Source organism: Mauremys reevesii, linkage group 9, assembly GCF_016161935.1.
Source record: "Mauremys reevesii isolate NIE-2019 linkage group 9, ASM1616193v1, whole genome shotgun sequence".
Classification (NCBI taxonomy): Eukaryota; Metazoa; Chordata; order Testudines; family Geoemydidae; genus Mauremys; species Mauremys reevesii.
Genome location: NC_052631.1, coordinates 1,467,854 through 1,482,073, shown reverse-complemented (window position 1 = coordinate 1,482,073; position 14,220 = coordinate 1,467,854). Strand labels below are relative to the sequence as shown.

Genomic DNA, 14,220 nt, shown 5'->3' with positions numbered 1-14,220 from the left:
GTTTCACCTTAGAGGTGGCTGCAGTTCATCATTCAGTGTAACAATTCCAATAGTCTGTAAAGCACTCTGGGAGCCTTCGGTATTAAAGGCATTGTATCAACACAAGATCCGACCCTGCCGTGAGAGCCACATGCAATAGAAACAGATCCTCAGCGTGATTTTGTTTTCTAAAATTGATCACAATTATGAATTCATATTATGACAGAGCAGGGTACCTCTGGGTCAAACTGTGAACTCCATTTTGTATTGTAACCTCCATTTTGGATTTGGGCATCCATTTTGTTTTAGATGATCAACACCTTGTTGAAGTACCAGTATTTATTTTTTACAGTACTAGTTTTTGTTTTGAACATGGGTCTGGTTAGGTGTGGTTAACCAGAGGTACAGTACAAAAAGTAAAAAAAAAAAAAAAAAAAAATTATTCATTTATCAAAGATTCAATCAATCAAATCAATGATAAATAAATCAATTTTATTTTTTTTTTTTTTTTTTTTTTCTTACATTTTTTTTTTGACCGTTTCGTTCGTTGGATCTCATCGCACTCATCCACGCACACACACACTATATATTAGCTTGTACGCGACTTTCTCGATATATCCGGCGCATTACATACAGCCCGACCGTGGGAACTCGATGATGACGTCATCACACAGCGCCCGCCAAAATCGACCAATTTTAAATGTCCTGGTTTTAAATTTGAAAAAAATGGTCACCTTATGTTGAAGGCAGGTTATCATAATGCACTCCAGACAGGTGCCTGGCCCTGGAAATGCCTATGACTGAGAAGCCACCACAGAGCAATCCAGAGCCATCAGCTTTGATTGTCTCATCTGCTGGTTCAGCTCCATGGAACAAGGGATTCTCTATGCAGAAGCCTGAGGGGTAGGGGGGAAGGGCTGGGGTTTCTCGCCCTGGGTACATGGCAAAAAGGGATAGAGGCTATCTAAGGTGCTTATCTGGCCCCCTAACACCAGAGTATCTGAGCACCTCACCATCTTTAATGTCATTATCCTCAGAGAACCCTTGTGCAGCAGGGCAGTGCTGTGAACCGTATTGTACAGACAGGGAATGGAGGCACAAAGAGACTTAGGCCCAGATCCTCAGAGGTATTTAGTCACCTGACTCCTATTGAAATCAGTCAGAGATAGACCCAACCTCAAAGCTATTTAGGCACCTAAGTGACTTGCCGTGGTCACACGGGGAGCATTTGGCAGAGCTGGGACTCAAACCAGGTCTCTCACATCCTAGGCTAGTGCCCCAATCACAGGATAATGCTACTCTGTATTTAGGAGGGGGGAGTGGGGCTCTCCCCATGCAAAAAGAGTGGGCTGCAGAGAGAGCAGGCAGGAGGGACCCTGCCAAGCCTGAAGCTCTGACACGGCCTCACAGAAGGGGTGAACGCAGACTCGGGGAAGGGGGTGTGTCTCAAGGTTTTTGTTATCTAGCCAAGATCTGGAACTCTCTACTGCTTTTTAAAGAGTAAAGTGTCTGCAGTTGAGAAATCCCTTGGCTGAGCCTATGTTCCGCGCCTTCCAGCCAGTGTTCCCAAAGGGGTTAAACTAGAAGCCCAGAGTGTGGAGCTCTGGTGGAAAGTACGTGACTGGGATGGGGGGAAAGGTCTGAGGCACGTGTCCCAGGGCCTGGGGGCAGCTGGACTGCGGAGTCCCACATCCCAGGGAAGGGCTCAGAAAAGGGTCCAAGCCTGGCGTGAGCCCCAGAGACCCAGAGCTAGGGACAATGAGCTGGCACTGCCCAGACCCCAGCCTTAGAGGCATGTGGGGACCAGTGGTTGGGTCCACTATCAACAAACTGGTATCCCAGAGGAGGGCTGGGCCAGGTTTGACCAATGCTATCAAAGGGTCTGAGCCACAACACTGAGACCTAAATGTGGATTTCAAACATCCCAGAGTCTGGAGCTGTTTGAATACAGGTTCTTGCTTAGGTTTTGTTCAATTTTCCCTTCCTAATCACCTAATTTCTTATCTTCCTTCACCTAGAGTCTGGAAGAAACTTTCTCCATTGCAACCTCCCATGTCATCCCAGCCGAGGAGCCCAGCACTTCCCTGCTACAAGTTACAACCATTGCAAAAAGAAAGAATGAAAATAAAATCCTGCTTGTCAAGATAAACCTTGATCATCTCTCTAAAAGCTACTGGCATTTCCCCCTTTTGCATCACTTTAGTGGGGCATTTTAATCAGAGTATCCTCTTTACACATCTCTCTGGGGGAAATAATGCTACTAGGTCTATGGCAATGGGATTATATCGTGGGGATGGACATTTTTTGATCGTTTATGCCAGAGAATAATCCCACTGCTAAAGAAAAGAAAAGAATCAACCAGCTCTCACTCCCTAATAATAATGAAACCAGAGTGGCACATCATCACCCAGGTACAGAGAGCTAGATCCTACCCTCTTTATTCACATTAGTCCCTTGGTCTGTTCCGATTCCAGTGGGACTACTCAGAGAGTAAAGGACTATTTGATGCGAGTAAGCAGGACAGGATCTGGACCATTGAAAGCAATGATTCAACCCTTCTAAAAGAATTTCCTTGAGAGCCAACTTTATATTTCCATCTGCCCAGATAAGGCATCCCTCTACATTCCTTCAAGGCTCAGCAATCTTTGACACCAGACGTCGTCCTGTCTGTATCTGCCCAGCCACAACTGCTTTCAGAAAAGCAACTTTTGCAAAAATTGATTGATGGCATTTTGCATCACCTCTGCTCCTTTTAATTTTTTTAAATTCAATCTTTTGTTTTCTGTTGAGCACTTCTGTGGGTTTCACGTCTTAGAGCGTTAATACACACACACATTAGAGATGCCAAATACCCTTAGTAACAGGATTCTGCTGTGTTCACATGAACATCATGAGCACTAAGGTTTATAACCCAGAAAATCTCAGCTATAAAGGTCTCTGTATAGAAAGGGGGGGAAGGGGCGTTCCACTCTGCCCAGAGTTACTTTTATTCCATTGTGCCTTTTCAACGTTGCATTAACGAAGCCAAAGAAGGGGGATTTTTAATGGTTCCAAAGGAACAAAGCCAGAACATTCTGCCCGGCTTCATTACAGAATCATCTGAAACGCTTGAGGAACATTTCCCACTAATTATCATAAATAGCCGAAAAATACCTTTCACTCCAAAAGCAGGTTCCATCTGCCTCGCTGTGTTTTCTCACCTCAGCTTCAAACAGCGCGCCCCTCCCCCAGCACAATGAAGGGACTTTATATACTCTGCTCGCACATGCACATTCTAAAGAAATACAAGCAGGCAGCGGACTGACATAACTCGCCTGCACCTTAAACAAATAGGCAACTTCCGCTCCTCTGGCTCCCGTTCCTGCCGCAAGGTCTAGCCTTTGCCTCCTCTCGCTTCTCGCCCGCTGCCGAAAGAGTGGGGCTAAAGAGCAGCGTGGGAGAGGCTCTGGAGCCGCACAGCTGTAAATGACAAGACAAGGTGTTAGGCAGGCAGGAACCACCCCTGCACCTTCAGGGCTGTCAGTCTGGTACCTTTCTCCAGCAGGAACAGCACACGCAGCCTGGGTCTCCTCCCACTCGCACCATTTTTACACTTGTGTAATTCCGCTGGCGTCAGTGGAGCTGCTCCTGCTTCACACCTGGTGGGACCGAGCCGAAGGAGGCCCCTCCATTTTTATAAAAATAATTAATCAAGTCATAGATGTCAAGGTCAGACGGGACCGTTATGATCATCTCCTCTGCCCTCCTGCATCGCCCAGGGCAAAGCCTCGCCAGCCATTCCTGCACCCAGCCCAGAACCACTGGCTAAACTAGAGCAGAGCTGCCTTGACTGGTACATGCCTGAATGCTGGGTACTGCACGGGAGTGGAATTCAGATCCAGACACAAGCAGGGAGCATTGGCAGAGTGGGGGATCCAGGCATCCAGCCCCCACACATGGAATACAAGGAGGCCATTAGCATTGACGGCAGAGCTGAAAGTCTGCGTTGACACCAGCCAAGGATCTAGCCCACTAATTCCAAAAGTGAGGCCTTCTCAGCCGGTGGTGAGAGAATGGGAAAGCCGTGCCCCAGCACGGACAGGGAGGCAACTGCTGTGGGAACCCAGGAGGCTCGCTCTTGCTCTTGCCAGCTGGGACTGGGGGAAAGGAGGGGGAAATAGCAAAAACGTAACTGGCAACACCCACTGATCTTTGCTGGGCAATCCAAGGAGACGGCTCGATCTCTGACATCAGTCCATTTACCAGGAGCAGTCCCTGGCGGTGCTGCTGGTGGGACAAGCCTGGTTTGTGGCCTAGGATTCATTGTGCTGCCCGTATTCTCATGCAGACACTGGGGTGTAGGTACTCTAGTGATGGGAGCATTAGACAGACAGACACTATCAGAGTTCAGCCCAGTATTTACTTATCCCTCCGGCTAACACGGTAGCGGTCCCCCCAGGGCTCCCTGGGTTGGTGTAAAGAACTGGGCCCTACCGAGCCGCAGACATGCAGCACAGGGGCGGCTCCAGGCCCCAGTACGCCAAGCGCGTGCTTGGAGCGGCATGCCGCAGGGGACGCTCTGCCAGTCGCCGGGAGGGCAGCAGGCGGCTCCGGTGGACCTCCCGCAGACGTGCCTGCGGAGGGTCCGCTGGTCCCGCGGCTTCGGTGGAGCATCCGCAGGCACGCCGGTGGGAGCTCCACCGAGCAGCAGGACCGGCGACCGGCAGAGCGCCCCCTGCGGCATGACGCCGTGCTTGGGGTGGCGAAATGGCTAGAGCCTCCCCTGATGCAGCAGGACAGATTTGCAGACAGAGCAGCGTGCAGGGAGCGTGATTGTTGGCTTCAGCTTCGCACTGTTACATCACACGCTGTCCCTGGGTGAACTGAGACAGGAAACAGCCCCTCTCTGGCTGTGGCTTTGACTCTTCACCCCTGCAGACTGGCTGTTACTCGGTGATCGTGCTGGGAGCAGGCGCCTTTCCCCACCAGCTGGAGACCAAGCCTCCAGACTTCTTCCTCCCGGGAGGCACATCTCAGAGTCCCCTCCTCCTTTCCCAGGCCCCAAGCCCCACTTCCCTGTGCTCCCCTGCACATTCCCCTCCCGCTGGCAGTGCCAGTCCCTGAGGATGACTCCTTTCCTGCTCTCTGGGCCAGTGGCACTGATGTGGGCAGCGAGCTAGCCCGCTGCTCCGACCGCTGGCCAAGGCCACCTTTGCAATGTGAACAGCCTGGATGCTCATCGGAGCAGCAGGGCCCAGAGGAGGGGGCAGGACCGCACACAGCGTCCGCAGGGCACAGACCGACCAAGGGGCCGCCAGGCGCTTCTGTCACCTCGCTGCCGTGGCCAGCACAGTAACGCAGACGAGCTTGACTCGTAAACATCACGTCCACCCTCCTGCCCCCGCCCCTCGCTGCAGAATGGCAGAGGGTTACGGGGTTGGCGTGAAGCAGCAGCACAACCACATCAGGCAGCCGCCGCCTGCCATCAGCCAGGCACATCTGTGTCAGATTTTTATGAGCTTGTGAGCAGACCACTCGGAAAGGAAGCCGAGGCAGCGAGAGGCTGGGATGGCGCAGCAATGGGGGAGGGCTAATGCGGGCGGTGGGGCGGTACTTGCTTGGTAAAGGCCTGGGTTTGCAAGCCGCCCGGGGGGCTCAGGGTTATTTTAAAATCTCCACCTGCAGGTGTTCAACCCACCTCTATCAGCCACAAGAAAGGCCTGTTATTTCATAGCCTCCGGAGCGTGCAGCAGGGCGCAGCGCAGGCAGGGAGCGGAGCACCATTCGCACCGGCAGGTTCCTGTGTGGCAGGAAGCAACCAGCAGGCAGGTGGCAGGACCTGTTTGTCACCTTCGACAGGGCCCCCTGGTGCACTTCCCAGGGACTGGATCCCAGGACTGGCCAAGCTCCACGCAGCGCCGGACCCCAGTGTGCACGCTGGAGGGAGCAAAGCAGCTGTTCTCCCCCTTTATCCTCCCCGATCCTGGGGCTGGCTGTCAGCCCATTCGTCTCTAGCACAGCCTCGAGCAGCCCCCCCGCCCCACTCTCCAGCCCCGGGTCGCTGGAGGGCAGTAGTGCTCTGGCTACACCCAAAGGCCCCTCTGCTGGGATCCCAGGGGTGTGGCATAGGGCTGGCTCAGAGCATTGGAGGATTCCTCTGTTCCCAGAGAGTCCCCATGCAGGCCACTGAGGTCAGCTTCCTGTCTGCTCTGCAGCCCTGGAGAAGTGCAAAGCAAACGCCACGGGGCAGAGAGCCTGGCCCGATATCTCTGGCCACCTCGGCACGACCAGCACTCCAACCTGCCATAGAGAGAGCAAGCAATCGCTCACCCACACGTGGGCAGTGGCCCGAGGGCATGGGGTCCCGTGCTGGACTGATGAGCAGGGAACACTCTAAAACCAGCCCTGTCAAGTGGCAAGAGGCTGCACTGAGTGCTCTGGGTGACACTGGGGGGGAACGGCCCATGGAGCAGCAGACCCTGCCAACGGGCCCCTGTGCTGCTCCAGAAGGACTGATGAGGTGTCCAGTCTTATTGCTACCCAGTGCTGGGTTCCGTAGCAGAGATTTTGTTGAGGGCTACAAAAATGATTAGGGGGCCCAGACTGGAGCACATGACTTATGAGGAGCGGCTCAGGGAACTGGGATTGTTTAGTCTGAGGAAGAGTGAGGGGGGATTTGATAGCTGCTTTCAACTACCTGAAAGGGGGTTCCAATGAGGATGGATCTAGACTATTCTCAGTAGTACCAGATGACAGAGAAAGGAGCAATGGTCTCAAGTTGCAGTGGGGGAGGTCTAGGTTGGATATTAGGAAACACTATTTCACTAGGAGGGTGGTGAAGCACTGGAATGGGTTCCCTAGGGAGGTGGTGGAATCTCCTTCCTTAGAGGTTTTTAAGGTCAGGCTTGACAAAGCCCTGGCTGGGATGATTTAGTTAGGGCAGTGGTTCCCAAACTTTAACAACCTGTGAACCCCTGTCACTAAAATGTCAGGTCTCGCGAACTCCCTTCTAAAAATGAGTATTTCCACGGATTTTCTCCTTTACCTGAGTATAAATTATAAAAGCAGTGATCTTGGAAATATTACATTTGTTTTATGACATGTTTATTACACACTATTTATTATTATTTTTTATCATTACAATATTTTTATTACATTATGAAAATGGCAATACTCTTCCAAGATCTCACTTTTGTAGCTTGTATCACTTTGAATAAACCTGTTAGACGACGAGGCTCCTATGTTTCATCAAGGAGTATCAGATGTGAAACAGCAAGAAGGTATTTAAAAAGCCAACTCAAAGAGTTCCTCCGACACAAGCATTCAGGTCTTGCACTCCAGGCAAACAACAAATGTTACAACAAAGCTTAAACTTGTTCTTCATAATAATTTAAAAAACAATACTAGCTGCCTATTTAATTTTAAAAACAGCAAAAAATATCCCCCTCCCTTTCCATTTCTTCTAAGGAGTCTTGAAGTTTAAATCTCCTCAGTGTGATAGAGATGTTTGCTTTGATCTGCTTAGCTCTTGGAAGTCCAGGGGCTCCGGACTGCTGGCCCCATGCTGCCTGGGGTTCCTAGGGACAGCTCTGTCCACCATTAGGGATTTTTTTCCCGAGAACCCCCTGTAACATTTCATGAACCCCAGTTTGGGAACCACTGAGTTAGGGATGGTTCCTTCTTTGAGCAGGGGGTTGGACTAGATACCTCCTGAGGTCCCTTCCAACCCTGAGATTCTATGATTCTATGACCAACACGGACCTCAGTTACCCTCAATTAATGGCAGATTGACGTGATGTGGACCCCTCTCCATGGGGAGGGGGATGAGGGACACCAACATGGGCCTCCCAGACAGGCTTCAGCCTGGGATGGATCGAGACCAGCAACCCAGGCGTGCAGTATGTTTAAACTCATAGGGCCACCTCATAAGTAGAGTGTCTCTCCTTGCCACGGCAGGTCCAGGGCTGGGGCCACGGGAGAGCGTCTCTCCTTGCTGCGGCAGGTCCAGGGGTGGGGCCATGGGAGAGGTGCCTCTCCCCACTGCAGCCCTGAACGCTTGCGCGGCCCTCGATAGGCTGCTGCTCGGCCGCACAGCTTACAGGGAACTTAGCCCTTAACCTTCTGTTTGTTAAGCTAAATAGATTGAACTCCTTAAGTCTGTCACTATAAGGCAGGTTTCTAATCCATTAGGCATTGTCATGACTCTTCTCTGAACCCACTCCAGTTTTTTTTCAATTGTGGACACCAGAACTGGACACAGGATTCCAGCACCGGTTGCACCCTGCCAAATACAGAAGTAAAATAACCTCCCTGCTCCCACTTGTGATTCCCCTGTTTGTGCAGCCAAAGATCACATCAGCCTTCTTGGCTACAGCATCACACTGAGAACTCAAGCTCAGCTGATTATCCACCATGACTCCCAGATCTTTTTCAGAGTCACTGCTTCCCAGGACAGTCTCCCATCCTGTACATCTATCTACATTCTTTGTTCCTAGATAGATACGTATACATTTAGTCCTATTAAAATGCATATTATTTGTGTGTGCCCAGCAGTCCAGGTCGCTCTGTATTAGTGACCTGTCCTCTGCATTGTTTACCTTCCCACTCCTCCAGTCTTTGTGTCATCTGCAAACTTTATCAGTGATGATTTTATGTTTCCTTCCAGGTCATTAATAAAAATGTTAAATAGCACAGGGCCAAGGACCGATCTCTGCAGGATGCCACAAGAAACACACCCACTTGATGACAATTCCCCGTTAACAGTTACATTTTGAGCGCTATTAATTAGCCACCTTTTAATCCATTCCATGTGTGCTATGTTGGCTTTATATCATTCTAGTGTTTTAATCAAAACACCAGGTGCTACCAAGTCCAGCGCCCTACCGAACGCTATGTCTGTTCCAGCAACACTCTCAGCTTTATCAGCCAAACTTGTCATCTCATTGAAAAGAGATATGGAGTCAGACTGGCGGGATCTATTTTCCATAAACCCATGTTGATGGGCATTAATTGCACTAGCCTCCTTTAATTCTTTATTAGTCGAGTCCCCTCTCAGCTGCTGTATTATCTAGTCCAGGATCAATGTCAGAGTGACAAGCCATTCACACTGGGTGCTAGGCAGGGCGCTCCCGCAGCACCTGTGATACACAGGGCTTGAAGAGGAGTCCAGCAAGAGGGCACACGCTGGAGGTTAGTACAGCGAGGGAGCTGACACCCACCCTCGCTCCATGCCGGCACGCACACTTTTCTCTCTGCTCTGGCCCCAACCCTACTGCACCGCTGGTGATGCCCAGCTGTCCTGCTGGAGCACACAGACCTCGGGGAGAACTAGAGCCATGGGGAGAACAGTACGTGCATTTCGCAGTGGAGTTCAGAATTACGAACATTTCAAAATTCACCTAGAAACAGAGACCAAAAAAAATTCTTTTTGAAAAATCAGAACAGGCTGTTTCAATGATTTCTAACTGATGTTCCGCCTGGTGGGTTTATGGGGAACCCAGAAGCACAGCAGAGCCAGAGCATAGGCACATGAGTGCTAGCACCCCCAGGGACTGCTGGCTCTCGACTCCCCTGCAGCTGCAGCGTGCCTGGCAGGCTGAAGGGGAGCTGGGAGCCTGGCAGCACTGCCTGAGCCGGGAGCTGGTGCTTCCAGGGATATCAGGAGCTTTGCTCCACATTAGCTTGCCAGGCAGAAGAGCCAGGTGGGTGAGCTGGCAGGAAACCAGGCAGGCTTGGCTCTGTTGGACCTTCACCAGAATCAAACCATCTCTGGGAAGGGTTCTGAGTTCAAGCAATCTGCATCCTTTGAAGGAAAACCAGAATGTTGAACTGACTCCAGGCTCATTCCGCATGGTTCAAGGCTGCTATCCAGAGGTGGAGCCCTCAAACTTCAGCCAGATCCGATTACAGCACCAGCTCCTGTCACCATGGCTCTCCTGCAGCGAGCCACCACCCTGCCGACTCTCCTGCTGCGAGAACCACTCCCAACAAACAATTGATTCCAGGGTGGTGCGTCTTCCGGATGTGTTCATTACTCACCACTGTCCAGGGAACAGCTCATTTACCCTTGTGATTGTTCACTAAGCGGTCACTATGACTATTTGCACTTTGTGACTGCTCACATGGCATTGTTTCTGTTCCCTGATTGGCTAATCTAACATTTTATAAACAGGGAAAACCCTCTTCTACTGGTGAGTTATCCATCCTCGTTCAATGGATCCACTGAGCAAACAACAAATAAGCTTTTCAAAATGTCAACAGAGCACAGCTAGCTTCAATATCCCCGTCCTCACCCCAGCTCCCACCAGCCCCCTGTAGGTCCTGCTTTCTGCCAGCCTTCTCAGGAATAAAGTCTTGGGCTGAATGACACAGTAAAAGGGGTCATAACTAGTAAGCAGGGAAATTAATGGATGCGATTCCCACAAACATAAAAATGCTTCTCTGCTTTGTTCCCTGAGCTTTAATCACAGGTGAGCACATACTGCTACTGAGGGCTCTGAGTCCTCATGCTCAAGACCACTGAAACGTGTTCTTCCAGTTAGTGGTTCTCGTGATGAAGTATCAAACGGAGACTTACCTTGCTAGGCAGAAATCATACAGCAATTCTGGGATCCGGGAGATTCCCCAGATTTCACTGGGACTCACAATGGCTGCTTAATGCAGCAGCCTTTAGTTAGATGCGGCCTCACGGCTAATACCTGTAAAGTTCACGTCTGGTTACATTGCTCCATTATACTGACGAGCTGCGGTACAGATACCCGAGGAGCCACGGTGCAGCTGCGTTTAGACTGTTAAAGCAACATTTGTATGTGTCTGAGCGGGTGCTGCATAGATTAGAGAAGGAAAGCGTCAGGATCTTTTCTACAGCCCTTTTCAGCCAAGGATCTCAACGCACTTTATAAACGCGCATTAACTGAGCCCCAGAGCTCCCCTGGGAAATCAGTGTCACTATCCCATTGTGCAGACAGGCAAAGGAGAGGAGCAGAAGGGTAAAGTAACTTGTCCAGTGGCAGAGCTGGAAATGGAACGCCTGATTGCTAGCCCCTTGCTCTAACCATTAGCTTCACTCCTACCTTTTCCAGAGAAATCCACCAAGCTGGATGGCCAGTGTAACTTGATCATCAGCCACAGCAGGAAATGCCCTGGCTGGCCCGGAATGCCTTCCCGATCAGCACGTGACAGCACCCAGAAGTGTGCGGGACCCTTGAGCGGATACTCAGCCAGACCGGGCCCTTTCAGGGGACTATCAGGGACAGTATAAATGCTGCTCTCGGAATGCTGGCCACTTCGCTTCAAAGGTAGGAACGAGGACTTTGGAGAGGCTCCTTAGAACAGCATGGACAAAACTCTGCAAAGATTTTGCTCAGTTGCCAAACAGTGCAAGGGGGGACAGGTGCCTCTGAAAAGCACACAGATCTGCAGAAAAGGGCAGCCCATACACCCTAGAACGTGCACCGTTAGCCACAGGCCAGATGGTGCTAATAAGACGTAATGAATGAGAAGGTGGGCGTGCTTTGTGGCTCTCAATGTCCCTAAAGACGTGGTTATGTTACGCTACTCACACCCCCGAGCGCTGCCCTGCTGAAAATGCACTGGGCCAGCCAGTATCTGCAAATCAAAACCAAGCCCTCTCACCTGGGAAATGTCCAGGGTTCAGCTCCCCAGAACCCTGTAAAATCCCACCCCTTCGAAAGCATTTATTAAGCAGAGTACATCTGGCCTGCCAGGAAAAACACACCCTCCCCACATCTGTCTCTCATTACCTTGAGTGACGGGCCTTCCCGGGGCTCCAGTTCCTATCCCACGCAGATGGGCTGCTGCTCCACTTTTCCCTTACAGACATTGCCAGGGCTCCAGCGAGCAGCTGCAGGTCCCAACGCACTGCACTAGCTCTTAGCACAAACTTACCATCAGGGTTAATGAACTAACACAGAGCAACTTTCTGCTCCTTCTAGAGCATTTCTCCACATGGCCGAGGGCAGGCAAGTTCCACCACCGGGGCCGTGTCTGCTGAGACAATCCCTGCTATCTTTCAGCAGCGCAACGCACGGGATAAGTTCTAGGACAGGCATTTTGCCAGGGTAAATATTGCTGCAGCTCAGTGCGGGCGCACCCCAAATGCCGAGGGTGGCAGCAGCATGCCAGGTGTGCCACGACGTGGAGGCAAGCACCGTAGGCCATGGGGAGGTCCCAGTGACCACTCAGACAAGAGGCCGAGGGAGAGGGTATTTCACTGGGGCTGGCAGGGAAGGGGCGGTGGCAGATGTCCTAGGTACGGAGGCTAAAACAGTCACAGTTCAAAGTCAGCAGGCGCAGTTCCTGTTGGGGTCCCTGGGGCAGCCCATCTGAGCCTCAGGCCTCTTCAGCCCAGTAACTGGGCTGCCCTCTCCAGGCCTGTCTCTATTCAAGCACATAAGCCCTGGCGGGTTTCCAGGCCAGGCTCAGTCAGTGCCTCTCACTGGGACCCGTCTGCCCTGGCTCCCTGCCCAGCTGCTGCTGCTCCCCCGTGAGTGACACACAGACCTGCTCCCAGCCAGCTGTGATGTCTAGCAGCCACAGCCCATTCCACAGGCAGCTCTGGGGGCTTCCCTCTGCCTCCAGCTTTTCTGCAGCTCCTGGCAAGCCATGCAGCCACCACTCCCCAAAAGCAGCCAGTCTCTTCCTGATTCAGGACCCTTCCCCTTGGCCAGTGCAGTGGGGAAGGATGAGTTGGGAAACATAGTTCTTGCTTAGCAGATCCCTCACTAGCATGTCTTCATTAATGATCTGGAGAATGGCGTGGACTGCACCTTCAGCAAGTTTGCAGAGGACACTAAACTGGGAGGAGCTGTAGATACACTGGAGGGTAGGGATAGGATACAGAGGGACCTAGACAAATTAGAGGATTGGGCCAGAAGAAATCCGATGAGGTTCAACAAGGACAAAGTCCTGCACTTAGGATGGAAGAATCCCATGCACTGCTACAGACTAGGGACCCAATGGCTAGGCAGCAGTTCTGCAGAAAAGGATCTAGGGGTTACAGTGGACGAGAAGCTGGAGATGAGTCAGCAGTGTGCCCTTGTTGCCAAGAAGGCTAACGGCATTTTGGGCTGTATAAGTAGGGGCATTGCCAGCAAATCAAGGGACGTGATCATTCCCCTCTATTCGGCATTAGTGAGGCCTCATCTGGAGTATTGTGTCCACTTTTGGGCCTCACACTACAAGAAGGATGTGGAAAAATTGGAAAGAGTCCAGCGGAGGGCAACAAAAATGATTAGGAGGCTGGAGCACATGATTTGTGAGGAGAGGCTGAGGGAACTGGGGTTATTTAGCCTGCAGAAGAGAAGAGTGAGGGGGGATTTGATAGCTGCCTTCAACTACCTGAGGGGGTTTCCAAAGAGGATGGAGCTCGGCTGTTCTCAGTGGTACCAGATGACAGAACAAGGACTAATGGTCTCAAGTTGCAGTGGGGGAGGTTTAGGTTGGATATTAGGAAAAACTTTTTCACTAGTAGGGTGGTGAAGCACTGGAATGGGTTACCTAGGGAGGTGGTGGAATCTCCTTCCTTAGAGGTTTTTAAGGTCAGGGTTGACAAAGCCCTGGCTGGGATGATTTAGTTGGGGATTGGTCCTGCTTTGAGCAGGGGGTTGGACTAGATACCTCCTGAGGTCCCTTCCAACCCTGAGATTCTATGACTCTATGAAAGCCTGAACCTGGTGTACCTTCGCACGTCCATTGTCCCTAGCACAGGCTGAGCTGCCCCTGTGCTGTGCAAATGGTGTTAAGTCCTATTGGAACCACCCTATGATGTATTGCACAGTCAGGGGAGTTTTCTTTCTCACTACCATGTTTTCAAGGTATAAAGGACCGTGGGAAAGACACGTCTAGTTCAGTCTAGAGATGGATTCAGGCTGCAACATTCAGATCCCATGAATCTCAAACATCCCAGCACTCAGGCTGTTCAGAGGTAGGGCCCAGACCAGGAACCTAGAGTTTAACTGCACTTATCCACGAAAATGGGCCTGAGCTGAAAAGTTTGAGGTTGGCTCCAAATCTGGATCCAGACTTTTCCAAAGCCCAAGGATGTAAAGATCTGGCTCTTTGGTTGAGCTCATTATAAAGAGAGAAGGGGCACTGGATCAAACACCCCCAATACTCAGTGGTGTCCCCTCTAACAGTTTTGGTCTAGGCCCATTCCTAACACAAAGCACTGTCGGGTTTCTGGATACACAGGAGTCGTGCTTTCTGTATCCTGTTCTGCTCAAAAAGTGGTTCGAGTATAAC

General features: G+C 51.2%; 1 long non-coding RNA gene across 1 annotated transcript in view; it reads right to left on the bottom strand.

Moving 5' to 3' along the window:
- LOC120371431 overlaps nucleotides 1-5,755 on the bottom strand; it is a 38,318-nt gene extending 32,563 nt beyond the window's left edge. The window contains exons 1-2 of the long non-coding RNA XR_005584346.1: nucleotides 5,657-5,755; nucleotides 3,300-3,438 (exon numbers count right to left, since the gene is read on the bottom strand). This is a non-coding gene — a long non-coding RNA (uncharacterized LOC120371431). The remainder of the gene's footprint in view (nucleotides 1-3,299; nucleotides 3,439-5,656) is intronic.
- Between the last annotated feature and the right edge of the window lie 8,465 nt (nucleotides 5,756-14,220).